This window comes from Mastigoproctus giganteus, chromosome 1, assembly GCF_048544385.1.
Source record: "Mastigoproctus giganteus isolate SK-2022 chromosome 1, ASM4854438v1, whole genome shotgun sequence".
Classification (NCBI taxonomy): Eukaryota; Metazoa; Arthropoda; class Arachnida; order Uropygi; family Thelyphonidae; genus Mastigoproctus; species Mastigoproctus giganteus.
This window is the reverse complement of record NC_143575.1, coordinates 196,021,964-196,049,768: the sequence shown is the minus strand read 5'-3', so window position 1 is coordinate 196,049,768 and position 27,805 is coordinate 196,021,964. Positions and strand designations below refer to the sequence as shown.

General features: G+C 37.7%; 1 protein-coding gene across 2 annotated transcripts in view; it reads right to left on the bottom strand.

Moving 5' to 3' along the window:
* Positions 1-27,805, bottom strand: part of CstF64 (cleavage stimulation factor subunit 2 CstF64) — a 183,957-nt gene that overhangs the window by 152,618 nt on the left and 3,534 nt on the right. The window lies entirely within an intron of this gene.

Sequence of the window (27,805 nt, the reverse complement as noted above, 5' to 3'; positions counted from 1 at the left end):
AAATATATTCGAAAGATATATTTTTTAAAAAAATTCCGGGATGAGGAAGCAGCAATTTCATAAAATAGATGTTTAAGAAAAAACAAATGTGCAATGATAAATTCATCAACATGAAATAAAACAATGAATATTTTGGTACTTAAATTTGCAGTTTTGGCCATTTATTACCAAAGATCAGTTATCAGCTAACATTCAACAAAATTGTATGGCTGCTGCTATTATTTCCACAAATTAAAGGTAACAATGTGACTAATAACAACAAAGGAAGATTCAAATAATTTTAACCTTATAACAAAACAGTAGGTGCACCACATAATTTACAACATTCTACAAATTTTACAGAAAAGAGTGCAGGCAGCATAGTTTTGAAAGAAAATCAACATGTGCTTTAAATACTATTCATAAACTCAATGTGGCTTACTCCCACTACAATACAAGCATGTAACTATGTAATAAATTAAACCAAACATTCTTTAGAATAATGCTACTAATTTCAGCACATGCATTACACATTCTCCTTTTGAGATCGTCTGATTCAGCAGTTCCCGACCGGTGGTTCGCGAAAGTGTTCCACGGGTTTCACACTAAAAATTCTGCAATGGCATCAGCTTAGATTTACTTAGGTATATTATTGTAAACTACAAAATATAACTAATAATAAACAATAAAGTAAAATAAAATTAAATAAAAGGTAAAGAATTGCCAAAGAAAGAAACCACATCTCCCACAGTTCCTTATAATTACTTTACTATCTAAGTATATCATGTTAAATAAATATCTAAAATTATTTCCTGACTATATGTCTAAGAGTATGAAAAAGGTTGTTTATGTATGGGTAATGCGAGATATAATTGAACGATGCATGCATACTACCTGAGTACTAGAAATGATGAAAGTGCATTACCCACGCTTAAACAACCTTTTCATACTCTTAGCCATTTAGTCATGAAACAGTTTTAGATTAAATCATGCACACCATCAAGCATCTCTCATATTGTGGAATTATACTTCACAACCGGGTTGTTACTATTGCAACAATAGGGTACCTGCCCACACACTGATGAGAAAGCCAACAAGCTTCAAAACTGTGCCATCTGGATGGTGGTATCAGCAGAGAATAAGTAACATTAGTCTTCTCCACTGGTGAAGTTACTTATTCAGAGAAGTGCAATACCTTGTCAACTCATTTCGAAGGCAATCACAACATGAGATATAATCAAATGACGTATGCATACCACCTGGGTAGTATGCAGGATGAATTGTGCCTATTGCTCACAATTTTGTTCAATCATGGCTTACAATAGGTGAAACCGAAGTTTCCTGAAATATCCAAAAGTTTGTTTTTTAGCATTAGCAAAGGCACATGATGCAAGAAAGCAAGCTTATATAGCATCAGCAAAAAAAAAAAAAAAAAAAACCTTCTCATTTCACCCATCCAATTGCTCCAAATGTTTGTCTAGTTCTGCCTTGAAACTATTTAAGCTATCAACTTCTACAACGACAAATTTGTTTCAGCAATCAATCACCCGCTGGCTAAAAGCAAACTTCTGCATATCTATCCTACAACTGTCTTTCCTCAATTTGAATTTATGCCCTCTCAGGCGATTATTCTGAGCAAGAGGAAGAATCGCATCATCAATAAGCATACCCAAACCATTCGAGGCTTTATACATCTCAATCAGATCACCTCGCAGGTGTCTAGTCTCTAGACACTGTAATTTGCAAAACTTAAGCATTTCTTTGTAAGAGCAACAATTTGTTCCATTCACTAACCTTGTTGTCATTCTCTGTACTCGTTCCAGCAGCTCTAGTCCTTCTTAAAATGAGGCCTCCAGACATGTATACAGTACAAGGTGTGGAATGACCATTGTCAATATCATGCCTTATACAAGGGAATAATCACCTCCTTATCCCTGCTAGAAAAATTTCTGTATATCATTGACAAGACACCATGATGAGCTACTCTTGCAGACCATCTGCACTGCTCAGAAAACTTCATATATGATTGCACAATTATCCCCAGGTCCTTTTCATTCTCTACCACTGTCAGTGTAGTACCACACAGTTCATACATTACTGGGGGTTACTGCATCCCATATGCAGTACTTTGCATTTGTCAATGTTAAACTTCAGTTGCCACCTCTCAGCCCATCTGCTCAAATTTTCTACATCCTGTTGCAGCCGAGTACTGTCATTAGTTTCATTAACAACCCTGCCGACCTTCATATCATTTGCAAACTTGGACATTAAGCCTGATATACCATCATCAATATCATTAATAAATACAGAAAACAACAATGGACCCAACACTGAACTCTGGGGAACTCCACTAATAACATTAGTCCACGAAGAGCAGTGTCCATTGATTACCACTCTGTCTTCTCCCATTCAACCATCCCTTTATCCACAGCAGCAATTTGCCTCCAATGCCACGCTGCTCCAATTTGTGCAGCAGTCTTCCATGTGCAACAATATCAAAAGCCTTGGTAAGATCCAAATTTATGATATCAAAATTATTCTTTGCATCCAGTTCCTTTATTACCACACCATAGTATCCAATCAAACTGGTCAGACAAGACTTCCTCTTAATAAATCCATGCTATGTCCGAGCTATAACTGAAGTCTTGTATAGATGATCCTGCAGTGCTTCTTTAACCAGTGCCTCCATTAATTTTCCCTGTAACAGAACTTAAACTAATAGGTCTGTAATTACCTGTATCACCATTTGATCTTCTTTGTGAATTCTGGTCACATTTGCACATCTCCAGTCCATGGGTACCTCCTCTTAGTTTACGGACGCTCTCATAATTATGGCTAAGGGTTTGCTTACTTCATTTGCTGCCTCCTTTAATATAACTGGATAGATCCCATCCACCACAGGTGCCTTTCTTATGTTTATCTTCAACAATTTCTCCTCCACTTTGCTCTCAGTTATTACAAAATCATCTAGCTCACTGCCAGAGTTTAATTCACCTCTGGCAAACCCCTCTCTGAATAACTCCTCATGTGTGAATGTAGATTCAAAACACTCATTCAGTTAGTTAGCTACCTGAGCAGGATCATCAACAGTTGAACCATTAATATCAAGTGGACCGATCTGATTCATACCCTTCCTTCTAGAGTTAACTTAAGGAAAGAAGTCTTTGCTGTTTTTCTTTGCCTCCTTTGCCAAAGATTTCTCGTAATCTGCCTTTGCCTGCCTAACCTCCTTTGTGACTTGGTTACAGACCAGCTTATATCTATCATAGGCTTCTGTGTCACCTGTTAATTTATATGAATCCCATGCATTTTTCTTCTCTGCCACATGTCTCCTTAGTTCATCTGATATCCATTTAGGCCTAAACCTTGAACAATATTTCTTAGTTAGTATGAAAAGCCTAGTAACTTCTAAGATTAATTCTTTGATTGCTTCCCATTTTGAATTTGCTGTTGGTAACATCTTCAGTTGGTCCCACCATATAGAATTTAAATACTGTCTCAGACCACAGTATTCACCTTTACGAAAGCAAAAACCCTTCCCTTTAACCTTGATGGTAGTTACCTCTTTGAGTAAATCCCACTTCAGCACACTGTGATCACTGCCACCTAGTGGTTGATTTATATGCAGATTCTTAATGCATGAAGAATCACTACTGATAATCAGATCGAGGGTATTACTCTCTCTAGTTGCCTCCAGAACATGCTGCTGTAGAAAACAATCATCCAATAAATCCCCAAAAGCCTTTCTACCATGTGTGAGTGACCAACCCACAAATTCCAGTCAATATCTGGGAAATTAAAATCCACCATTATAAGACACACTGATTTACTGGCCCACACTATTTCTCTGTATTATTATACTTATTAGAGTCATTAGGCCTATAACACACTCCTACTCTCAAATTTGCTTTCCCAATGCTCATGTCACACCAAACTGACTCAACACTACACTGTCCAGACATGTCTACTGGCTGTACTTCCTTGGATTTTATGTGTTTCTTAACTAATAGCATAACCCCTCCTCCTCCCTTCCTATCGTGTCTATCCTTCCTGTACACATTGTACTCCCAAATTCCATTTCTGCATTCCTTATATCTGTGTAACACCACGTCTCTGATATCCCAACAATATCTGCCTTTGACGTTTTGACCAACACCTCAAATTTATTTGCCAAAATCCTAGCATTGGTGTACACGCAAGTATACATGCACCTGTTCCTATTCTTAGCTACCCTAACACAGCCCATGTATATTCTTGTTCCGCAATGACTCCCAGCAGTCTCTGAAATCCCCTGCACCTTGTTTTCTAAGCTGCTGTTCATTCCAATAGAAGCAGTACAAGAATCACTTTCACCTCCACCAGCAGCTACTTGTTAATCTATTAGTCCGTGTATCCTCCCAAGCTAGCAGTATTCCGACCCACATAACACTGCCTCGATGGCATCAGAAAATATTCTTACACCCTTTCTATTTAAGTGTATCCCATTCCTGTAAAAGCATTCTCTCCTGTTAAGAAGCATGGACCAGGCTGAGAAAAATTCTACCCCTTGAGCCTTGCACAATCCCTCCAGGGCCTAACTGATTGACAAGGCTCTCATCATATACTCCCTCCTATCGTGTCTGGGCAGAATTGCAGACACTTTCAAATTCAACCATAACTCTCGGCTTTTTTTCAATATTGACCTGTTAAGTAATTTCACCAGTCTCCTCTTAATATCATTAGGGCCAATGTGTACAACAATATCACCTTTTGTGCCCTTAAAAGATGATATCTGCTCTACAGCATCATCAACCTTTACCTCTGACAGACATACCCTAGTCCTGTTCCACCTATCCTTTTTGCACAATATGTTCCCTATTTCCCTGACAATAGAACCATCGAAAACTAGTTCCTGTGGGACCAGCTCATTCTGCCTTGGGGGATGCCACTGTATTGCACAATGTTCAAGTGCAAACTCTGGCATTGATGTGGACAGCTGAGAGTTTGATGGGCCACTCAATTTAAAGCTTTTGAGGGTATCCACCCTGTCCTTCAAGCTCTCATACTCTCATATAGGCCCATAACAATGCTGAGTTGGCATCTGATTTCCTCTCACTCCTTACATTGTGTACACACAAGACTTTCTCCTTGACAATATCATGTCCCGTTCCTGATTGTTCCCCAAACATCAAACAAGCAATACAATTCAAAAGGCTGTGATTCAGAGGACAACTGCCCTCCCTCAGTTCTCACCCGAGCCACAGCATTTCCATTAGCTTGAGCCTTTTGCTTTGCTGCTGCTCTGAGTCATGATTTCGATTGAATTTCAAATAAAATTTCGATTTCAATACAAAAATATAACCCTAAACTTATATCCCAATGCAGTTATAACACTATATATATATATACTGCAATACCTCTCTTAGCACAGCTTCAAACAGCATGGGTTTCACCATAACACTGTTTTCGATTAAGTTTAAGTCGAAAATTTACTGTACATATTAAAACTCATTTAATAGCCTAGACACATATTCTACATATATGCTGCAGTGCCAACTCTATTGTCTCACATGCACATGTGCCAATAGCTCCCCTCAGGCAGTAAGCGGCAATGTGAAACAATGTTCAGTATTCTTAATTCCAACTTGATGGGATGACATGATAGCTTTCAAACTTTATTTCAAAATTTATTTTTTACCCCTTTAAATACAATCGAAAATATATATGCATCTTGGCTAGAAATCAGTACCAACAACAACAACAACATGTGTTATGTTTGGCAGCATGGTTTTCTCCATTTGGCAAATGATTTCACTGGTTTTGAATCGTAAATTCAGGCAATTGCCGAAGACACTGTGAAGATCAGAAAAGACTTGCGATTTGAAACTTTTAACAATGCCAATGTATGTGACTGCACTGACTCACAAGCAAATGACTTAGATCAGTGGTTTCCGACTTTTTTTTTTAATAATAGCACCCTTAATTAATTAATTTTATTTTGTGACATCCTTAATTAATTTATTTTATTTTGTGGCACCCCTACTCAGTTTTCTGCCTGTTAGATCCGATTCTCTCTCTCTGTGTATATATATATATATTTAAAAAAATGTTATATGATAGTTATTATAATAATATAATTATAAGGATGTACATTTTTATAATGAAATTAATACTTAAATTTAAAAAAAAAATAATGTTTAAGTAACTTAAACCCAAATTACGTGGCACCCTTGAAATGTAGCGCCACCCCGGTTGAAAACCATTGATTTAAATGATGCAACTCTCCTTGAAATTGACAAGCAAACTGCATATGAAGAGGAGGAAAACAATTCTGAAGTGGATAACACTGAAGTGGCACCAAAAGAAGTTTCAACAGAAGAATTGGAGAAAGTTTTTTGGTGGGTTGACAAGGCCCGCAAGGCGATTATGAATGGAGATCCGGATGCTGAATGTAGCATAAAGATACGGCAAAGTTTACAAGATGGGATTTGATGCTAAGAATTGTATGCAGAGAAAAGAAGAGACTGTAAGATCCCAATGTTATAACTCCAGAAAGAAATAATAAATTTGTAAAATTTTGAAATTTATTATATATATATTAAGCAGAAAGGATTAAGCAAATTTCTGTTGCATTTCCACAGTTGTTTGTTTCAGTTGTCAATAGGGAAGCAGGTTGGACGAAAACTGAACAATAGGAGTGTCAGTTAGAAGCCGCGTTTTGTTTACAGTTTACTTTTTTTACTTTTTGTTCACCGCGTTTTGTTTACTTGAAGAAAGAGAACAAAGAGACCCCCCCCCCGAGAAAGGTTAGAACTCCAAAGAAGAAAGGCCCAGAATTCTAGAGCAAGCCAAGATTTGATATTATAGCGCTGAATAAACAGGCCGACCCCAAAGTGTTCTCTTAAAAATTTCAAGGGCGGTCACTTCAAAAAGGGTGTAACGAAAGGGGTAAGTGAACAAGGACGGCCAGAAGAAGTGTTCCAGAAATTTCTAAGCATCCAAATGTCCCCGACCAACCAGAACGGGGGACTAGAACAGAAAAAGAATTGGACGAATAAGAAAAAAGATGAAGGAAGAGAAATTAATGGTGATTGGTCAAGGAAAGGGGAACGAGGGATGAACAAAAAGGAGAAACAAGAGCGAAAGAGAGGAAGACAAAATTTTTGGGAGTGAGACTTGTTTTGGAAGGTGTGTGGGAAAATATTTTGGAAGACGGAGATTTTTGAAGATGTGAGTGAGAACGGGGCCAAGCACAGTTCAGTGGGTATTAATAATAGTAAGTGAGGGAAACGATTCAAAAGAAAACCGGCTCAAGTTCCAAGGAATGGCCAAAGCAACATCCCAGACGCAAAACCCTTGTATTGTGGAGAGAACCAACAAAGAGCAGTCCAGAGATGTGCACCTAGTGAACCAGTAAAGGCCAGGTCCAGGGAGATGACCGCTGGAAGGAGACTTGAAGTGGGAAACCCCATCGAGGCAGAGGAAAGAAAAGAGAAAGTAAGTCCTACAAAAAAATTTTTTTGATTATGCTAATGGAAAAAATGAATAGAACTGTTAGTAGGTTGAAATGAATACTGTATTTAAAGGAAAGGGGGGGGGGGGAAACAGTAATAGATAGAGAGGAAAAGAGTGAGAGAGCAAGTTATTCATCTGTAGTAGAAGCATATGTAAAATAATGTATTAGATGTGTTATTGTTATTAACAAATAGTCTGTGCTCAGAGGGAACAACCACAGTTTGTTCATAACCCACTGAAGGCTCCGAAAGGCCAGGGAAGGTTGTACGCCAAATTTGATGTTGCCATTTAACAGGAGAGAGAGATGGAATGCAAGATAATTATATATGTGTGTGTGTGTGTGTGTGTGTAAATATGTGTTAAGTTGTAAGACACTTTAGGAAAAGATAAGGAGAGAGAGAGATAAGTTCCCACTGTTGTAAAGCACTTTAATAAAAAAGAAGAGGTATGTGTAAGTTTAGTAAATTTGTAGAATAGAAGAAGGCTATGGGTAATTGTATAATCATGATTTATTTAGTGTTTGTATTTTCTTTATGATCCTAACAGTAAAATAAACTGTTATGTTGATATGTCTCATCGTTCAAGAGAAATACACACAGCTCTATAGTAAACAACCAGACTTATCCTGGTTTTGGGGAAGAATAAAAATTCTCATTACATGGAATCTTCTGATATTGAAAAAGGTAAATAAAAATAAATTTATTGAACAGCAGATAGCTTGTGGAACTTGGAAGGAAGTGAGAACCCCCCAGTCCTGGAATTTAAACACAGCAACAGCCTATGGAGGTTCCAAGGTAAGCTGAGGATAATAGAAGAAAAATAGAATTTAACATAAGTTAGCATTTTTATTCTTCGAGTTCCCACAAGACGACCTCACCAGACTTTATTATTGAAATACCTAAATAAACAATAAAGCTTTTTTCTCATCTCTCATGATGCTACCTTTTAATTAATAAAATTTTTGCAATATTTTTGATTTCAAATCCTTTTAATTGGTTAGATTTATTATAATTTGTTTATAGACTGTTTCTCTGGTATGCATTCAATTAAAACCCATTATAATTATAACTCAATCAGCATGGTTTCACATAACACAGAACAGTTTTGATACCAATTATCAGTACTATGCGGGGTATTGCTGTGTGTATATATATATATATATAATATCGGTGTAAATACCTGATAGGCCAATAGCTTTGAAATGGTGCCATCTGGGTGGTGGTACTTACTGAGAATAAGTAACAATAGTCTTCTCTATTAGTGAAGCGTTACTTATTCAAAGTAATGCAATACCATGGCAACTCGTTGTGAAGGAAGAACACAATATGAGAAACAGAGCAAATGATGCCTCTCACACAACCATCATAGTTTCTTAAGAATTATCTGGTGTATTTACACAAATATTATATAAATATTAAACTCTTAACGTATTATGCCTTGTATATTTAGTTATTTTTAAACATATATATATATATATATATATATTTCAGTATTGAGTATTATCTCCAAGTTATGTTATATGACTTTTGTAACTCCTATCAAGTTATATGTATTAATTTATAATGTTACGCTTGTAAAATCTAGGTCGTTATATGTATTTAGTTAAAAAGTAGTGTACAATTTAATTGACAATGAAATTTAATAAGATTAATAAATTTTACAGTTTTGTAAATAAACAACTAGATATTCCAGTTGTATCTGGTAGTTTACTTATATTAATAACATATAACACACACTGTATATAAATATATATTAATAACAGATGAAATTGAATCAAGTGATATAAGGGTCAATCCATAAATAATGCCACTCGGATGACAAAATTTTTTGTAACTGAGTTAGCATCATGAAATTTTTTATATTTCTAGTACAGATATAAAAACATAATCATGCTAAAATAAAAGTTTCTGTTTATTGCAGATCTGAGGCTACAAATAGTCAAACATTGTTTGTAGATAGTTCTTGCACATTTTAAAGGAGAATCTACCGACAGGTGTGCGACCAGCCAATGAGTAGAAAACGAGTCTGTTTGCACTGAAGAAAACATATTTTGAAAAATGATTCATAAAAACAGCACAAAAACCAATATATTCAATGTGTAAGCACTAAGGTGTTTTAAAGTGAAATTTGTTAACTTTGTGTAGCTTGTTGTTGTTATTTTGGTTTTTAGGAGCATTAGCAACTAAGGCCATATTGCTCCGGGATATGCGGTGGTCATTCCCTGACCTTTCCGCATCCTCCATATTTGGTGGTGACGGTCTCGAACCCCGGTCTAATCAAGAAGCTTGTGCTACGCACTGCTGCTCCTTCCCACCTGGCTACGGAGGCGCCCTTTGTGTAGCTTTGTGTAGTATGGCACCTGACAGATGCCACTTTTTAAAATGTTTCTGTTTTTGTTTTTTTTTTTCGTAAATGAAATAATCAAAAAAAATCAAATCTCCCTATGTACCTTTGCCCACCAATATTCTCTAAATGGTTATACAAAGTGGTGAGCTGTGAATATTTTAACAATGGGCTCGCAATTTTTCCAACTTTTTATCCAGTGAATTTGATCGATAATGGAAGTGATGTCATCTGTGGATTCCACCAGAGATTTCACACACTTGCACTACTAGTAGTGTGATTAGAGTGCATGACGTATTTTTCGTGACCGGTATGATATCTCAAGTCAGGGGCGGATTCAGGGCTGGACAGATGGGACTTATCCATGCTTTTAGTGAATGTGTAAAATGTTCCTTTGTCTATCTAAAAAAAAAAAAAACAGCCTAAAAACCTGGTCGTCATGCCTCCCCTTATGATGATAACTGGATACAATAGTCAATAGAGTCTGGAGTTCTAACTTTTTAGAATTCTTGAATAGTATAACATCACAATCATACTTCCTGCAGTTACTACAGCAGTAAGTATGATTACAACAATACAAGTATTTACCATTTGACTGCGACAATACAAATATTTGTCAACAATTTATTTTTTTCGTCTCGCATTTTCGTTATATTCCATTGTTAGGTGCCCCTAACAGCTGCATATGTCCCTTCAACTACAAAGATCGGTACTTCAATCGATGATGTTTTCCAGAGACATTTAGATACGTTGCAATCACAAGTGTATATCTCTTACTTTAGTTATCATAAATCCATTGTATCTTGTCTTCCAAAAATTATGTAAATTTGTGAATGATCAATAAAATATTTAGAATAAAAAAGCTCTTTTATTTCATAATCAATATATACAAATCAAAATACCTAAAAGTAACGCGAAGGATATTTCCCATATCACAAATAACATAAAAACTATCACAAAACATTCTACAATATAAAAACAAATATTACATAAAAAACAAACTTTCTAGAAAGAGTACACAAAAATCACAGATTACATGAAAAAAAAATTATTACACAAATATTCAAGAAAATTTTATTCTAAAAATTGCCATATGCAATTTACTTCTTTATTAATATTTGTTGTTGATCTTCTGCTTTGCTCAATAGTTGAGCAATGATTACAGAGGAACAATTTGAAGTAACAATCCAGATCAAACTGAAGCAATGGTTTTCCATTTAGATGTATGGTCATCATAATCTGCAATGTGTTTAATTGTAAACATTATTCGTTCATTCACTCAATATTATTCATTATGCTGAAAGCTCACTCAGCTTCAGCAGTGCTAATCGCAATATTATTCATTACACTGAAAGCTCACTCAGCTTCAGCAGTGCTAATCGCAATGGTTTCAAAGATATTTTTGGCTTTCTTAATTGAAGAGGGAATTTCACTCGATTTTAAAGATAAACTGACTTCAACAAAATCTCTAAAATTATTAATTTTTATTTCATATTTTATCAGAAAACAAATTTCTTATTCAGTTTTCACTGTCTTGCCACCGAGACAAAAGTTCTTTCATATTCCACGATTTCCGGTAGCATATGCTTAAAATTTCTTTCAATGGTATCGTTATTTTCTTTATTTAATTTAAAATCACCCTGTTGCATTAATAACTTATCCTTTAAGGATAAAACAATACATTTAATAACTTGTCACGAGGTATTTTTTTAAAAATGAGGTGGATATCATTTTTCTCTTTCTTGGTGATTCCCTTCTACTTCTTTCTCTTTCTCTCTCTCTCTCTTAGGGTAACTCAGGAATTTTTTTTTTTGGCTGGTACAGCATAAGCCTCAGGCTTCCTTGCACCATATAGCTAATAATAATAAATAAATAAATGTGTTCTTACTTTCGAATTTGATTCCTTCAAATTCTTTCCACTTCAACATGCTCTCTTTAGCTTCATAATTTCTTTCAGAATTTTTCAAATTAGCAATAGCATTGATAGTTCGAATAATTAATTTATCTTTTACCATAATGAATCTGTAAAGCTTCTGAAATGTAGGAGAGCTCCTGCAGGATGTCAATCATAAGTGCTAAATGGTTACGAAATTCCAGATTAAAAGTCAATTTAATAATCCAGAATATTTAACATGATTCAAAATGTTTGCACAAAGTGGGATAATTCCTCCGACCCGCAATTTCCGTCCACAAGCTACATGGTGGCCCGAACACACGACCGATCTTTATAGTTTCCACATCAAGTTCTTTAGCAATCATCCTTAATTCGAGCTGGTTTTCTGGAGATTGGTGACATGCATACATTTTTTTTTTCCTTCTTTAATTATTGCCTGTATGCCATTAATTATTATTATTATTAAAATCAGTTTATTTCCCAAGAAACCTTGGTTCACCCCGGGACGGCTCTGTGCCAGAAGGGTGTGAATACAGACTAAGGTGCGAGGAACGCAATGTACAATAAGCAAGGGTACATTCGTGCTCGACCCGAAACTTTACAGGGTTAAATAAACAATAATGTACAAAATATACAGTAATATACATGATTACATGAAAACAGAAAGTCTTTGCCATATACAAATAGGCAAGTTTAAAAAAAAAAAAAAAAAAAAAAAAAGTCTGTCCAGGAGCAGGGGAATATTATAGGTTCATAATCTGGTAACAGTTCTTGAGGATTTCCTTCCTGTAGGGCTTGTCTTCACAGAACCTGTCAGGGTGATCCTAAATTTATTGAAGATCCGAAGACAATTGGCTGGAAACATGTTGCTCAGGAAATCAATGTTTGACAGAGTAAGACGTAGAGGGAGACAAGAGTCGGGGTGCTTCCCTCTTGCCCTCCTCGGGCCAGAGATTAATGCGGATACTGATGGAGCATCAATTCGCCTCGTTATAAGCCGTGCAAGCGTGAGAACATTTTTTGTCATGATGATATGTCTCCAAGGTTTAGAACATTTTCTACACAGTGAAAGCCTTGACGAAGTTTCAAAGTCTGTCAACATTTCATCTTCGTAAAGTTCATATAATATCTTAGTTGCTTCAACCCCCGCATACGTTGCTACTTTCACTAGTTCTTTGAATAATGTGAAAAATTTCGGAATCACTCGGATATTCAGCTACCGTAACCATGAAAACATAGATGGAGAAATTTACTGGAAGGCGTGGATCACTAACTTCTCTGAAAAACATATGCCCTTTGTCAGAGTAAAGGGGAACCACAACACAGGTTGACCAGGGGCTATTATCCATTTCAGAATCTTCTTAATCCTCTGACTGGCTATGGAAAGCATATTGACTAACGCGACTTCTCGGTACATGACTGCATCGCACTTTATAATTACCTAAATTGCCTAAAGGCCAGAACAATGCATACAAAGTTGTCTCTCCTAATCCGTTTGTTACATGGAAAAATTTCTTTGTTCAACGGAAACCATTTTAAATGTAATTACCAAGAGGAATTCAAAAAAATTTGCTATAAAGAAGTTGGTTAAACAGAGGTCCAACTGTAATTAAATCAAACATGAAGCAATTTCAAAATACATAAATGATTGATTATGCCATTAAAATGCTGGGAATGGGTCCCCACCGTAGTTTCAGGTGAGGATACTCAATAATTGCATTTAGGATTTCATTTGTAAAATAAATTATCGTTTCAACAATGGGCTTGCAAATTTTAAAAAAAAAATAACAATGGGCTCTCAGGAGCCCACTATAGCTCACCAATGGTTATACATTATCTTCTATTTCAATTTGATATACTATGAATTACGAGACAATTTCTTTTGTTTGGAATTTAACAGACACCAGGCAAGCAAAAGGCAATTTTCTAGACAATTCCCATTCCCGTGTGGTGTCTGTGAAATTCCAGCAATGGAGTTTAGTCATTCTATAGAACTTTGGTTTTGCCAGCTAAATGTGAACAGCTGACGAAAATAAAGACTTTCAGGTTGCACTGCCAAATGCCATGTGTCTGTCTTCTAGGCGCCTCCATAGCCAGGTGGGCAGGAGCAGCAGTGCATAGCAGATGCTTCTTGATTGGACCGAGGTTCGACCCTGTGACCACCAAATACGGAGGATGCAGAAAGGTCAGGGAATGACCACCGCAATCCCCCCCCGGAGCAATATGGCCTTAGTTGCTAATGCTCCTAAAAACCAAATAACAAACAGCTGTCTTCTAAAAAATACAGGGTTGTTAAAATTAAAGTATCCCTACGTAGAGGGCTCTGGAGCGAGTTCTAAGGCTCATACTGAAGGGAAATTTGGACAACAGATACAATAAAGAATGAGCTCACCATTTATTGAAAAAAAAAAATACTCCCAAAATTTATCACTGTGTGGCGCTGTCACAGTATGGACCGTAATTATCTTAGTTACGATTACGCAAATAACATAAGTTATTTGCATAATTGTAAGTTACTGCCACAGTGCCACTACTCAGCTCTACTGTACTGTATAAAAGCAAAGCAATCTCTTCAAAATCATGCAGTAGATGTTTGCCTGCACTACAGCAGCAATGCCAACAACGTTGCAGGAAAAGGTGCTATTAGTGAAGCTGTACTATCAGAACAGCAACAATGCAGCTGCAGCTATCAAAGAATTCCAGCTTGCAGAAGTGCATAAGGCGTGGACCTATGACTCTTTGTGCTGTCCGCAAAATGATTGCAAAATTTGAAGCGACAGGACATCTTGGTGTTCAACCAGGTAGAGGTCAAAAACGAGTGGACTTCTCTCGTGTTGAAGATGTGGCCATGGTTGTCGTGGATTTATCAACTCAATCTCCATGTGGTAGTGCAAGTGTACCGGCTGTTTCTCGTGAAGTGGACATGCCGTATTCCACTGTAAGGCTAGTAATGGGTCAGGTGTTGTGGTACTATCCTTACAAGATGCACATACTACAGCAGCTAAAGCATGGTGATACAGATATTCGTTTCACATACGCACTTCAGTTTCTAGTGCAAATAACAGTGAATATCACTTGGCCATGGAACATCCTTTGGAGCGATGAAGCCCACTTCTGCTTAAATGGACAAGTGAATATGCACAACTGTCGCATTTGGGCAACAGAAAACCCCCGAATTATACAAGAGGTCCCGTTGTATTCTCCAAAAGTGACAGTGTGGTGTGGATTTATGGCCACATTTTTTTGAACAGGTAACACCAACTTGACCCCGCACTTGTTCCGTCATTGGACAACGATATTATGAAATGTTGGCAAATTTTGCAATACCAGAGCTGCAACAATGTGGGTGCCTTCAGAATACCATATTCATGCAAGATGGTGTGCCACCCCACATCCACCTTAACAGACAAATGGGTCATCAGCCACTGTTTCTAAACATCTTGGCCACCCTGATCACCGGACATCACCCCCATGCGACTTCTGGTTATGGGGTATTTTGAAGGATCAGGTGTATCGGGAAGGATGTCAAACTCTGGCAGATCTGAAGGGCAGCATTAAACGTCATGTGCTGACTATTCCAGTTGACATGTTAGGTTCTGCTGTAGAAAATGCTGTTCTTCGAATGGAAATTGTTGTTGACCACAATGGAGGACACATTGAACAAAAATATAGTGCTGTTGAAGTGTATTGCCACAACGCCATATAGTGACAATTTTTTTTTTCCCAATAAATGGCTAGCGCATTCTTTATTGCACCTGTTGTCCAAATTTCTCTTTGTACGAGCCTTAGAACTCACTCCAGAGCCCTCTACATAGGGATACTTTTATTTTAACAACCCTGTACAATAAAAACTTTACTATTATTATTGGTTTTATTGATGTTTTAACTGAGTTTAGCAAATCATAATAGAATACCATTTTAAATTCAGTAGAAACGGTAAAAATTTATTTTTTATAATTAAAACAAAAAGGAGGGTCTCACAAATAGAGTGTCTCCCAGACACGATAGAAGTGAGTATGTTATTAGAGCCTTATTGATCAATTCGGCCCTGGAGAGACTGTGCAAGGCTCAAGGGGTAGAATTTTTCTCAGCCTGGTCTGTGCTTGTTAACAGAAGAGACTGCTTCTACAGGGATGGGATACACTTAAATAGAAAGTGTGCAAGAATATTTGCTGATGCTATCAAGGCAGAGTTAGGTGGGTCGGAAAACTGCTAGCTTGGGGGTTACACGGACTAATAGATTAACAGCAGCCACTGGCACAGGTAAAAGTGATTGTTGCACTACTTCTATTGAAATGCAATTGAGCAGCAGCCTGGAAAGCAAAGCAATGTTAATTTCCAGAACTGCTGGGAGTCATAGTGGAACAGTAAATACATGGGCTGTGTTAGGGTAACTAATAGTAGAAACATGTGCATGTATACTTGCATGTACACCAATGCTAGGAGTATAGTTAATAAATTCGATGAGCTTGAAGTGCTATTCAAGACATCAAAGTACTTAAAGACCCCAAATTCCAGTCCTGCACAGACATAAGCAGTGCAGAACTGAAATTTGGGGAGTACAATGTGTACAGAAAGGATAGACAGCACAGGAAGGAAGGAGGGGTTATGCTGTTAGTTAAGAAACACAAAATCTAAGGACGTGCATCCAGTTGATGTGGGTGGATGCAATGTTGAGTCTGTTTGGTGTGACATAAGCACTGGGAAAGGAAAAATGAGAGTAGGTGTGTGTTATAGGTCTAATGAATCTGATGAGTATAATGAGCAATTGTGCAGAGAAATAGAGTGGGCCAGTAAATAAGTGTGTCTTATAATGGGGGATTTTAATTTTCCGGATATTGGCTGGAATTTGTGGGTTGGTCACTCACACACTGGCAAGGCTTTTGTGGATTTATTGGATGACTGTTTTCTACAGTAGCATGTTCAGGAGGCGGCTAGAGGGAGTTTTAGCAGGGAAAAGGAGGGGATTATCCCTCTGTATAAGGCAATGGTCAGGCCACGTCTTGAGTACTGCGTACAGGTCTGGAGGCCTCGTTTTAGGAAGGATGTAGATTTACTTGAGCGTGTACGGAGAAGGGCAACAAGATTGGTGAGGGGAATGAAGGGATCCTCTTATCAAGCGACGTTTAAGTTCTACAAATTGCAGTGGCTGGAAACTAGGCACCTGCGCGGTGATCTGATTGAGGTATATAAGGCCTTGAATGGGTTGAGCACGCTGAATTCTGATGGGATCCTTCCACTTGGTCAGATTACGAACCTAAGGGGGCATAAATTCAAATTAAGAAAAGACAGATGTAGAATAGATGTGCGGAAATTTTCCTTTAGCCAGCAGGTGGTTAATTGCTGGAACAAACTTCCATCTGTCGTTGTGGAAGTTGATAAGTTGAATAAATTTAAGGAGGAACTGGAGAGGCATTTAGAGGCAATGGTGTGATTTTTTTTTTTTTTTTTTTTTTTTGGCTGATGCTGCATAAGCTTATACACTTGCTTTCTTGCATCACATGCCACTACTACTACTAATACTCTTGATCTGATTATCAGTAGTGGTTCTTAATGCATCAAGAATCTGCAGATAAAGGAACCACTAGGTGGCAATGATCACTGTGCTGAAGTGGGATTTACTCAAAGAGGTAACTATCATAAAGGGTAAAGGGAAGGATTTTTGCTTTCATACAGGTGACTACGGTGGTCTGAGACAGTATTTAAATTCTATACGGTGGAACCAACTGATGATGTTACCAACAGCAAATTCAAAATCGGAAGCATTCAAAGAATTAATCTTGGAATCTACTAAGCTTTTCATACTTACTTACATACATACTTGCGCTGGACAGTGCAGTGTGGAGTCAGTTTGGTGTGACATAATCATTGGGAGATCAAAATTGAGAGTAGGAGTGTGCTATAGGCCTAATGACTCTGATGAGTATAATAAGGAACTGTACAGGGAAATAGAGTGGGCCAGTAAATCAGAGTGTCTTATAATGGGAGATTTTAATTTCCCAGATATTGACTGGAATTTGGGGGCTGGTTACTCACACACTAGCAGGACTTTTGTGGATTTATTGGATGATTGTTTTCTACATCAGCATGTTCGGGAGGCAACTAGAGGGAGTAATACTCTTGATTTGATTATTAGCAGTGATTCTTCATGCATTAAGAATCTGCAGATAAATGAACCACTAGGTGGCAGTGATCACAGTGTGCTGAAGTGGGATTTACTCAAAGAGGTAACTACCATTAGGGGTAAAGGGAAGGGTTATTGCTTCCGTAAAGGCGACTACGATGGACTGAGACAGTATTTAAATTCTATACAGTGGGACCAACTGATGATGTTACCAACAGCAAATTCAAAATGGGAAGCATTCAAAGAACTTATCTTGGAAGCTACTAGGCTTTACATACCAACTAAGAAATATTGTTCAAGGTTTAGGCCAAAATGGATGTCAGATGAACTAATGAGGCATATGGCAGAGAAGAAAAATGCATGGGATACATACAAATTAACACATGACACAGAAGCCTATGATAGATACAAGTTGATATGCAACCAAGTTACAAAGGAGGTTAGGCAGGCGAAGGCAGATTACGAGAAATCCTTGGCAAGGGATGCAAAGAAAAACAGCAAAGAGTTCTTTACTTATGTAAACTCTAGAAGGCGGGGGATGAATCAGATTGGTCCACTTGATATTGATGGGTCAAGTGTTGATGATCCTGCTCAGGTAGCTAACAAACTAAATGAATATTTTGCATCGACATTCACACATGAGGAGTTATTCAGCGAGGGGAATGCCAGAGGTGTATTCAACTCTAGCAATAAGCTACAGAATCTTGAAATAACTGAGAGTAAAGTGGAGGAGAAACTGTTGAAGATAAACACAAGAAAGGCACCCGGGGTGGATGGGATCTATCCAGTTATATTAAAGGAGGCAGCAAAGGAAGTAAGCAAACCCTTAGCCAGAATTATGAGAGCTTCCTTGGACTCAGGGGAGGTACCCATAGACTGGAAATGTGCAAATGTGACCCCAATTCACAAAGGAGGATCAAAGGCTGACACAAGTAATTATAGACCTGTGAGCTTAACTTCTGTTCCAGGAAAATTAATGGAGGCACTGGTTAAAGAAGCACTGCAGGATCATTTAGACAAGACTTCAGTTATAGCTCAGACACAGCATGGTTTTGTTAAGGGGAAGTCTTGCCTGACCAACTTGATTGGATACTATGATGCAGTCACAAAAGAACTGAATGCAGGGAATAACTTTGATATTATATACTTGGATCTTAGAAAGGCTTTTGATACTGTTGCACATGGAAGACTGCTACACAAACTGGAGCAGTGTGACATTGGAGGCAAATTGCTGCTATGGATAAAGGGGTGGTTGAGGGGGAGAAGACAGAGAGTGGTAATCAATGGACACTGCTCATCGTGGACTGATGTTATTAGTGGAGTCCCTCAGGGCTCAGTGTTGGGTCCATTATTGTTTTCTGTATTTATAAATGATATTGATGATGGTATATCGGGCTTAATGTCCAAGTTTGCAGACGATACAAAGTTTGGCAGGGTTGTCAAGGACACTACTGACACTATGCTGCTGCAACAGGATCTGGAAAGGTTGAGCAGATGGGCTGAGAGGTGGCAAATGAAGTTTAACATTGACAAATGTAAAGTACTACACATGGGAAACAGCAACCCCAGAGCAACGTATCAACTCTGTGGTACTACACTGACAGTGGTAGAGAATGAAAGGGACTTGGGGGTGGTTGTGCAGGCAGATATGAAGTTCTCTGAGCAGTGCAGACGGGCTGCAAGAGTAGCTCATGGAGTATTGTCAATGATATACAGGAATTTTTCCAGCAGGGATAAGGAGGTGATTATTCCATTGTATAAGGCGATGGTCAGGCCACACCTAGAGTACTGTATACAGGTCTGGAGGCCTCATTTCAAGAAGGATGTAGAGCTGCTGGAACGAGTACAGAGAAGGGCAACAAGATTAGTGAATGGAACAAAGGGGTGCTCTTACGAAGAAAGGCTTAAGTTTTGCAAATTACAGTGTCTGGAGACTAGGCACCAGCGAGGTGATCTGATAGAGGTGTATAAAGCCTTGAATGGTTTAAGCATGCTCAATGCTGATGGGATTCTTCCTCTAGCTCAGAAAAATCACCTGAGAGGGCATAAATTCAAATTGAGGAAAGAGAGATGTAGGATAGACGTGCGGAAATTTGCCTTTAGCCAGCGGGTGGTTGGTTGGTGGAACAGACTTCCATCCCTTGTGGTGGAGGTTGATAGCCTAAATAAGTTTAAGGCTCAGCTGGACAGGTATTTTGAACGAACAGAGGGGTGAAGTGGGTTTTTTTTTTTTTTTTTTGGCTGATGCTGCATAAGCTTGCTTTCTTGCATCAAATGCCTCTACTAATGCTAATGCTAATGCTAATACCAACAAAGAAATATTGTTCAAGATTTAGGCCTAAATGGATGTCAGATGAACTAATTAGACATGTGACAGAGAAGAAAAATGCATGGGATACATATAAATGAACATGTGACACAGAAGCCTATGATAGATATAAGCTGGTCTGTAACCAAGTTACAAAGGAGGTTAGGCAGGCAAAGGCAGATTATGAGAAATCTTTGGCAAAGGATGCAAAGAAAAACAGCAAAGAGTTCTTTACTTATGTAAACTCTAGAAGGCAGAGGATGAATCAGATTGGTCCACTTGATATCAATGGTTCAACTGTTGATGATCCTGCTCAGGTAGCTAACAAACTAAATGAATATTTTGCATCGACATTCACACGTGAGGAGTTATTCAGGGAGGGAAATGCCAGAGGTGTATTCAACTCTGGCAGTAAGCTAGATAATCTTGTAATAACTGAGAGTAAAGTTGAGAAGAAATTGTTGAAGATAAACACAAGAAAGGCACCTAGGGTGGATGGAATCTATCCAATTATATTAAAGGAGGCGGCAAAGGAAGTAAGCAAACCCTTGGCCATAATTATGAGAGCTTCCCTGGACTCAAGGGAGGTACCCATGGACTGGAGATGTGCAAATGTGACCCCCAATCCACAAAATAGGATCAAAGGAGGACAGATAATTACAGACCTGTTAGTTTAACTTCTGTTCCAGGGAAATTAATGGAGGCACTGGTTAAAGAAGCATTGCAGGATCATCAAGACCAGACTTCAGTTATAGCTCGGACACAGGATGGGCTTGTTAAGGGAAGTCTTGTCTGAATAATTTGATTGGATTCTATGATGTAGTCACAAAGAACTGGATGCAAAGAATAACTTTGATATCATATATTTAGATCTTAGAAAAGCCTTTGATACTGTTGCACATGGAAGACTGCTTCACAAATTGGAGCAGTGCAGCATTGGAGGCAAATTGCTGCTATGGATAAAGGGATGGTTGAGTGGAAGAAGACAGAGAGTGGTAATCAATGGACACTGCTCTTCGTGGACTAATGTTATTAGTGGATTCCCTCAGGATTCAATGTTGGGTCCATTGTTGCAACAGGATCTAGAAAAGTTGAGCAGATGGGCTGAGAGGTGGCAAATGAAGTTTAACATTGACAAATGTTAAGTACTACATATGGGAAGCAGTAATCCCAGAGTAACGTATCAACTCTGTGGTACCACACTGACAGTGGTAGAGAATGAAAAGGACCTCAGGGTAATTGTGCAGGCAGATATGAAGTTTTCTTGGCAGTGCAGACGGTCTGCAAGAGTAGCTCATGGTATCTTGTCAATGATATACAGGAATTTTTCTAGCAGGGTTAAGGAAGTGATTATCTCCTTGTATAAGGCAATAGTCAGGCCACACCTTGAGTACTGTATACAGGTCTGGAGGCCTCATTTTAAGAAGGATGTAGAGCTGTTGGAACGAGTACAGAGACGGGCAACAAGATTAGTGAATGGAACAAAGAGTTGCTCTTACAAAGAAAGGCTTAAGTTTTGCAAATTACAGTGTCTGGAGACTAGGCACCTGCGAGGTGATCTGATTGAGGTATATAAAGCCTCGAATGGTTTGAGCATGCTCGATGCTGATGGGATTTTTCCTCTTGCTCAGAATAATCGCCTGAGAGGGCACAAATTCAAATTGAGGAAAGACGGTTGTAGGATAGATGTGCGGAAGTTTGCCTTTAGCCAGCGGGTGGTTGATTGTTGGAACAAACTTCCATCTGTTGTTGTAGAAGTTGATAGCTTAAATAGATTCAAGGCAGAACTTGACAAACATTTGGAGCGAGTGGATGGATTAAATAAGGGGTGGTTTTTTTTTTTTTGGCTGATGCTATATAAGCTTGCTTTCTTGCATCATGTGCCTTTGCTAATGCTAAATACCATGCAAGCATCTTTGTTAAATTGGAGGCACAAGTGATAGAAGGTAAACCATGTTAGATACATAAGATTATAGGAAAATATGTTACAAGTGGGCACTTAAGCTAAAAGTTAATAAGAGAAATGAAATTTTCCAGGCAGAAGTGAAACCTGGATCCTCCATTATGACCCTTATTTTAAATGCGTCTAAGGAATGAACACATTCATCATCTTCAGTGAAGAAAAAACCTCAAATTGCCAGATTATCACAAAAAATTATGGCCACAATGTCTTGGGAAAAGGTTCCAATTTTGGCAGATTTTTTTAGAGAAAGGTCAGACTATAAATAAAGATAGTGTCAAACACTTGATAAGCTTAATAAGGCTATAAAACATAAAATGAAGGCTCTAATAATCCTCTAACAGTAAATCAAATCACATTACACCATGATAATTCCAGGTCACACACTGCATATACAAGTCAGCTAAAAAATTGCAGACCTAGAGCAGGGAGCTTTGCCTCATCCTGCAGATTTGGCTCCGCCTGATTTTTTTTTTAATTTGGACATATAAAGTGATATCTTTGCAGAAAACACTTTTCAAGGGGTAATTAGGACTGACAGGCTGACTTCAACAAAAATATATTGAAACAAGGTGGATATGTAGAGTAAAGTACATTTGCTTTCCAGTATGTTTAAATAAATTATATGAATTTCAATTTTGTATATGTTGTCTTTTTTTTTATGGCCTAAGAGGCATTTTTTATGGACCAATACATGTAGATTGGTGGTTCGCGAAACCCTGGGGAATTTGCACTAAAATTCTGTAGTGACGTCTGCTTAGATTTACATAGGTATATTTTTGTAAACTACAAAATAGTTTAATATTAATTTATGTGGTTCAGTTCAAAATTTAGATTTAGTTGTGGTCTGGATCAAGCACCCTTACATAGCGAGCATGCATGGCAAAATTAAATTTTTGTTATGTATAGATACTTAATAATAATTTTTTATATTATTATGCAATATTGCTTATAAAAACATAAAAATTCAGAACTATTATGATTTCGGAGAATATAGGCTTAGTGGTTTGCAATAAAAAATTATGTTGAAAGGGGTTCGCGAGTCACAAAAGGTTGAGAACTGCTGATGTAGTTGATACCTTGCTTCAAAAATATTGACTATTTTTAAACCTCATTTTGCAATTTCTTACAACTTTTTTTCTTCATTTTTTAAAATTCTTGTTTATGTTTTGGCAATAATTTTATTCAAAGACTAGGCAATGAAGTCAAAATAAGAAGAAATGTACAATATTTTTATTAAACTTCTAAATTTCATGAAAAAAACTCGCTCCACATACCTCACCCATATCAGGAAACCAAAACATGTTCAGACAACTTGCTCATAAAGGGTTAAGCAAATCTCCTTTTAAATAATCATCTCACATTGTAGCATATGACAGTAAAAATATGCATTAAGAACCTGTCTACTCTTTAATTCAATTATATCTGCTCTTTCTTTTAAAAGTTTACATTCTGAATTACCATAAAACTGCACAATAAAACTAGACATATAGTGATAAAGCAGATTACTAAAAAAGGAAATACAAGGTATTTGTGTAACCCAATTATCAGTAATTAAAATTTATTAACTCTTACTATCAGATCATGCAATAAAATAATTGCTGGATATATAAGATACATCAAGAAAAACTTGTTATTAGAAACTAAATTGGAATCCTGTGGTGCTTAAAGATTTAAAAGAGTAAAAAATCCCAAAATATTAATTGGGGAAAAAAATATAAAAGTCTTAACACTAAAATCAACAGGTGGATACAATATGAAATCTCCCCAATCCTTGTTTAAAAAAGTAGCAGCAGTGACAAATGATGCAAGAAAGCTTATACAATATCAGCCAAAAAAAATTTTACAGTTTATCTAGCTCTTCCTTGAATTTATTCAAACTACCCACCTCTACAACACTAGATGGCAGTTTGTACCAACAATCAATCACCCCCTGCCAGAAGGCAAATACCCACACGCACACACACATACATCTATCCTGCAACCATCCTTCCTCACTTCGAATTTATGCCCACTCATGTGTAGTCTGAGCAAGAGGGAGGATTCCACCACTATTAAGCTTATATAATTCATTCAAGGCCTTAAACAATCAGATCTTGCAGGCACCTAGTCTCCAAATACTGCATTTTGCAAAACTGAAGCCTTTCCTGGTAAGAACACCCTCCCCTCACCAATCTTGTTATTCTTTTCTGCACTTTTCCAACAGATCCATGTCCATCCTAAAATAAGGATTCCAGACCTATATGCAATACTTAAGATGTGACCTAACCATTGCCTTATACAATGAGATAATCACCTCCTTATAGCTGCTGGCAAAATTCCGGTATATCGTTGACAAAATCCCATGAGCTGTCCTGGCAGCCTGTCTACGCTGCTCAGAGAACTTTATATCTGACTGAAAACTTATCTCTTGGTCTTTTTCATCCCCCACTGCCAAAGTGTGGTACCAAACAGTGGTACATTAATCTAGGATTACTGCTCCCCATACAAAGTACTGTACCTTGCATTTGTCAATATTAAACTTCAACTGCCACTTCTCAGCACATCTGCCTAATTTGTCTAGATCTTGTTGCTATAGCATTCCCTGATTACTGTGATTAATTATCCTGCCAACCTTCATATCATCTGCAAATTTAGACATTAACACTGATATGCCTTCATCAATGCATTAATAAATACAGAAAACAACAATGGGCTCAGCACTGAATAGTGAGGAACTCTGCTAATATTAGTCTAAGAACAGATTCCCATTCTGTTTGTGTCAGTGACCACAGCAGTATTGCCAACAGTTAATCCACTGATATCTAGGGGAACAATGTAATTCAATCCCTTCCTTTTACTGTTTGCTGCTTTTCCCTGCATGCTTCGTTACTTTTCTTTGCACTGATAATTGATGCAACAGAGAAGAGAGATTACTGATTTTGTTGAGAAGACTTAAAGACAGTTTTCAGGGGTGCATTATCCAATAGGCAGAAAAGACATCTGCCTAGAGTCCCCGATCAGATGGGGAAGGTCCCAAGATCACTGTTTAAAAAACTCAGTGCTGTTTTTTACTAATATTTTTATCGGAAATTGACTTTCTATCTGAAGGTCTATGAACTTAAAGATTATGTTTTCTTCAAAAATGGTTTTACCAATTTTGATGAAATTTTATATTTAGTTCTTCCTTAAATAGTTGGGTTAATTGAAAAAATAAAGACTGCCTTGTATGGAACTGGCACCCTTATGCTTAAAGGTGTTCCCACATAGAACGCAGGTGACCGCTTATCTGGAACTGGCAGCGAAATGCAGCTAAAGCTTCTCACAGGCTATGATAATAACTGAAAGTGGAAGAGAAAAATATTTTTGCAAGTGAACAAATTTAAAATTATTATGCTTATTACTTATATTTAATACCACTCATATACCACGTGAAATTAATAATATATTTTATTAAGCCTAAAAGTGACGTTTCAGGCATCTTGTCGAATGGTCTGATGATGGGTATTGGCAAGATGCCTGAAACGTCACGTTAATGTATAGTGGTTTAGGCGATTGTTTAATAAACTATAATATTAATTTCACACGGTATATGAGTAGTACTAAATATAGTAATATCCTAATAGATTTAAAATGGTTCACCTGCAAAAATATTTTTCCCTTCCACTTTCAATTATTTCAGTGTGCATTCCAGTGAACATTTTACCGAAATGTCCTGCGATGGGCATTAGTAAACCACCCACTCCCTCTTGATAATTATTTATCTCTTGATAAGTTTTAACCTGAAAATTACTGGACACCGGCTGAACTGCAGGAGGGAGTTGTTCAGCAATTTAGTGGTCAATTTTAGTTTACCTGAGAGCTAATGGGATTAACATTCTGCAATTCAGTGGTGCCCATAAAACCTACCCCATCGCATACCAAGAAGTTGCACTGGTCAACTGCTTTCTATGTGTTCACAGCCTGTGAGAAGCTTTAGCTGCATGTCGCTGCTAGTTCCAGGAAAGTGATCACCTGTGTTCTTCGTGTGAGCACCCTAAGTAGCATGGAGAAGGTAGCCACAATCTTACCAACCAGTCTCGAGCAAATGTCCACGCAGAACTGAGGGTGCAGCTATATAATTCAGCAGTTTTTGATTTTAATGAGCATAATTAACTTAAAAAACGAGTGTAAGAACATTAAATATTGGGTGACAGAAGAACAATGAGAGCTGATTCCTTAGTTCCTCCTATAATAACTATAAGAACAGTTAGTTTAACTTCTGTTCCGGGTAAAATAAAGGAGTCGCTGGTTAAAGATGCATTGCAGGATCATCTAGACAAGACTGCAGCAATAATTCAGACACAGCATGGGTTTGTTAAGGGAAAGTCTTGTCTGACAAATTTGATAGGATATTATGATGTGGTTACAAAGGAACTGGATGCAAAAAATAATTTTGATATCATATATTTGGATTTCAGGAAAGTGTTTGACACTGTTGCGCATGGAAGACTATTGTAGAAATTGGAGCAGAATGGTATTAAGGGTAAGTTGCTACAATGGATAAAAGGATGGTTAAGTGCAAGAAGACAGAGGGTGGTAATCAATGGGTGCTGCTCTTCTTGGACTAATGTTATTAGTGGAGTCCCACAGGGTTCGGTGTTGGGTCCTCTGTTGTTTTGTATATTTATCAATGATATTGATGAAGGTATATCAGGCTTAGTGTCGAAGTTTGCAGATGATACAAAGGTTGGTAGGGTTGTTAATGACAGTAATGGCATTGTGCTACTGCAACAGGATCTAGATAATTTGGGCAGATGGGCTAGGAAGTGGCAACTGAAGTTTAACCTTGACAAATGCAAAGTACTGCATATGGATAGAAGTAACTCCAGAGAAACGTACCAACTGTGTGGTACTACACTTAAGGTGGTAGAAAATGAAAAAGACCTGGGAGTAATTGTGCAGTCAGATATGAAGTTTTCTGAGCAATGCAGACAGGCTGCCAGGGCAGGTCATGGGGTTTTGTCAATGATATATAGGAATTTTGCTAGCAGGGAAAAGGAGGTGATTATCCCTCTGTATAAGGCAATGGTCAGGCCACGCCTTGAGTACTGTGTACAGGTCTGGAGGCCTCATTTTAGGAAGGATGTAGATTTACTTGAGCGTGTACAGAGAAGGGCAACGAGATTGGTGAGGGGAATGAAGGGATCCTCTTATCAAGAGAGGCTTAAGTTCTGCAAATTGCAGTGGCTGGAGACTAGGCACCTGCGCGGTGATCTGATTGAGGTGTATAAGGCCTTGAATGGGTTCAGCACGCTGAATTCTGATGGGATCCTTCCACTTGTTCAGATTACGAACCTAAGGGGGCATAAATTCAAATTAAGAAAGGACAGATGTAGAATAGATGTGCGGAAATTTGCCTTTAGCCAGCGGGTGGTTAATTGCTGGAACAAACTTCCATCTGTCGTTGTGGAAGTTGATAGGTTGAATAAATTTAAGGAGGAACTGGACAGGCATTTGGAGGGAATGGTGTGATTTTTTTTTTTGGCTGATGCTGCATAAGCTCATACATTTGCTTTCTTGCCTCACATGCCACTACTACTACTATAATGCAGTTGTTGCATTATATTGGGTTTACAATGGAGTTTTTCCAATTGGGTTTACAACAGAGCCCTTATGACTGCAAATTATGGAGGTTCAGCTGTAGTGGAACATGTCTGGGAAACTGGGCATGGCATTACAGCT